Raw genomic sequence first — 2,966 nt, 5'->3', positions numbered from 1 at the left:
TTCAAACCCCAAACAAAAAAAAAAAAAAAAAGAAAAAAAGAAAGCACAATGAAAAGAGAAAAAAAATATGGGCTTTAGAATAAGAATTGTGTTATAATACTTGTTTGGCTACTTTCAAGCAAATAAAATTTCTAAGAACTTTTTTTCCTCAAGTGCAAAATTAATATAACAATATGCAACTCTCAGAGCAACTATGAAGATTTAATGAAATAATGACATACAGAGCATATTGTGGGGATTAGCAAGGTACATAATAGCACACCAGTAATACCAGTAAAGAGGACATCAAGATGCTTCAGCGGAAAACAGTTAAAAAGAGACAGGCTGTGCCATGAATAATAGAAATGGTTTACATTTACAGCTCAGAGTCCCAGTGATGAATGAATGCAGTGCGGGAATAGATGATCACAGTCATTTCTCTGATGAGGAGCAGAAGAGCTCCCGTGATCATGGCCTGCTAATTTATGCTATTAGGAAAACAGCAGGGGGCAAGAATTTGTTCACTGTAAAGAAATGTAATATTTATCAGTGCTCATTAGACAGGGCACGTGGTTTTGTTCTTGTTAAAGACGGTCCATGTATTACAAATTAAAATCAGGTACAAAAGGCAAATGTATTTTGTAGCTAGACTGCCACATAAATTTGGGTGGAAATAGCCAAGAAGGGAGCTTACTAAAATGTAAATAGGGTAAATGATTTGCTGGGGGTTTCATGTGAAATCTGAACAAACACTGTCTTAACAACTGCAGGTGAAAAAAAACTTGAAGGAAATGCTGTACATCAGTTTAATTTTTCTCTCTAGGTCTACAGTATTATTTACCTATTAAAGAAAGTTTGGATGAACTTTATTTCAGAAAGACAGCATTCTTGAGAGCTGAAGCTACTGGCATTATCCAATATTAACTTATTATCCTCAGTATTATCTCAGAGCATGCATATAACTCAGCATTCTGTCCTTTCCTCACTCTGCTGGCAACACGCTCCCCGCTCATTTTTCCTCCATAATTCATGAATGATTCCCACCTCAGGCTTCTCTTAGAATCTTTACCCAGTTTGATATACAGTTAATTTACACCCAGGTTCACTTTTCCCTAAAATATTACATCTTCCTAAATAGCACTTTCAAGGAAGCTTGGTAGATGTATCTGTCTCATTCACACACATTTTTCCCGGGAAACATTTCATTAAAACTGAGCATTCCCAGGTTGTCAAACATGGCTGAAGCCCGTCGCTGGCGCTGTGGCCGCTTCAGGGAAAATACTGTTTCTAAAATGCAGTAAATGCAATTTTCGTTTTGTAGAAGTCAGGTGGTCAATATTCCTGCTGAAACAATCAAATATCTGAATATAACTTTTAAAATTATATTTTTAATGCATCAGAGATCCTTGCAACTAAAGAAGACTACATGAACTAAATTTTTAAAGAAAGGAAGATTATTTCTTCTTTTGGGGTCATTTCCCTCTTAGGGTTGTGAACAGAAGAGCTGACCAAAACCTTTCTGAATGGAAAGGAAACCAACAAAATTTCTAGTGTGTATGGAGTAATAGAGCAAAGACTGTTTAAATATCACATGGTCCAAATTCTTGGCCAGTTTCACCAATGGATCATTGGCTGACTTTGGATCATGCAGGAATCTGAGGAACTTGGTTGTATTTAAAAGCTCCTAAAAGGCAGAGTAAAATCTCCTGCTACCTCCTATTACTTACAAAACTGACACACAGTCTCTTTGGCAGGTCCAGAGAGAGATGGGCTAGGAAATTCTAGAAGAAAGAAATTTCTCACCAGTTTTTAGAGCTGAAGAGAAACATTCCAGCCAAACACTCAACTAGAAGCCTAGAAGGGCTGATACCTAAACAAATCAAAATTGAGATAATCTCAATAAAATGACAAGGTTGTCTCAAATCAATTTAATTTTTATACCCGCAGCTTTTCACACTATCCTCTCAATAAAAAAAAAGAAAACTGAATTTACATAACATCACCAAGAATCTCTACCTTTTGAAATCCAGAAGTTCTAGTATAGAAGTAACAACTGATAAATATTCAAGACAGAAAGAAAACATTTGAAGATCAACAGAAACATATAGACAACAGAAGTAGATTCACAGTTCACAGAAGTTATAATATTAACAGTTTTTATTTCTCTCAATATATTTTCTAATTCTCCTTCGTTTTTCCCTTAGTGCATTAGGTACTTAAGAATATGATATATAATTTTAATGTATCTATAATAACTTTCCAACTTTTCTTCCATTATTGATTTCTAATTTCTTAGAATTTTCTTTTTTTTCTTTTTTTTTGTGGGGGGGTACCGGGGATTGAACTAGGTCCTTGCGCTTGCAAGGCAGGCCACCGAACCGCTGAGCTAAATTCCCGGCCCTGAAAATTTCAAACTATTGTTGTTAAAGTGTTTATTTCACCACTAAAATCTTCATGTCACTGTGTCATACATTTTAGGTATCTCTTGCCTGAAGCATATATACTGAAAATTGTTTTATATTTTCTTAGAAGTGATGCATTATTAGTATGAAGGTGTCTTTTGGTTTTCTTTTTGCATCTAGGAACAAATTTTGGCTAACTTTTTTATTCCCTGAAGTTATTCGCCAGATCAGCTTTCTTTTTTTTTTTCTTTATTTTTATTTATTTTATTTATTTATTTATTTGTTTTTTGGTACCTGGGATCCAACTCCGGTCCTTGTGCTTGCAAGGCAGGCCACCAAACCAATGAGCTAAATCCTCGGCCCCAGATCAGCTTTCTTATAGTTTGTTTCCATGTTATGCTTTTTCTGTCCTATTACTATCACATGACTTGATTCTTTCAATCTAAAGTATATTTCTTATACACAGCATATACTTAATTGCAGGATTTTTATGCAGAATATATACAATGATCTCTGCCTTTTAATTTAAATGTTTTGCTCTACATATATTTAATATACTTATTGATAAGAGAATTTTTCTGTCAC

This window comes from Fukomys damarensis, unplaced genomic scaffold, assembly GCF_012274545.1.
Source record: "Fukomys damarensis isolate Sample0158 unplaced genomic scaffold, DMR_v1.0_HiC HiC_scaffold_9, whole genome shotgun sequence".
Taxonomy (NCBI): Eukaryota; Metazoa; Chordata; class Mammalia; order Rodentia; family Bathyergidae; genus Fukomys; species Fukomys damarensis.
This window is presented reverse-complemented; position numbering follows the sequence as displayed.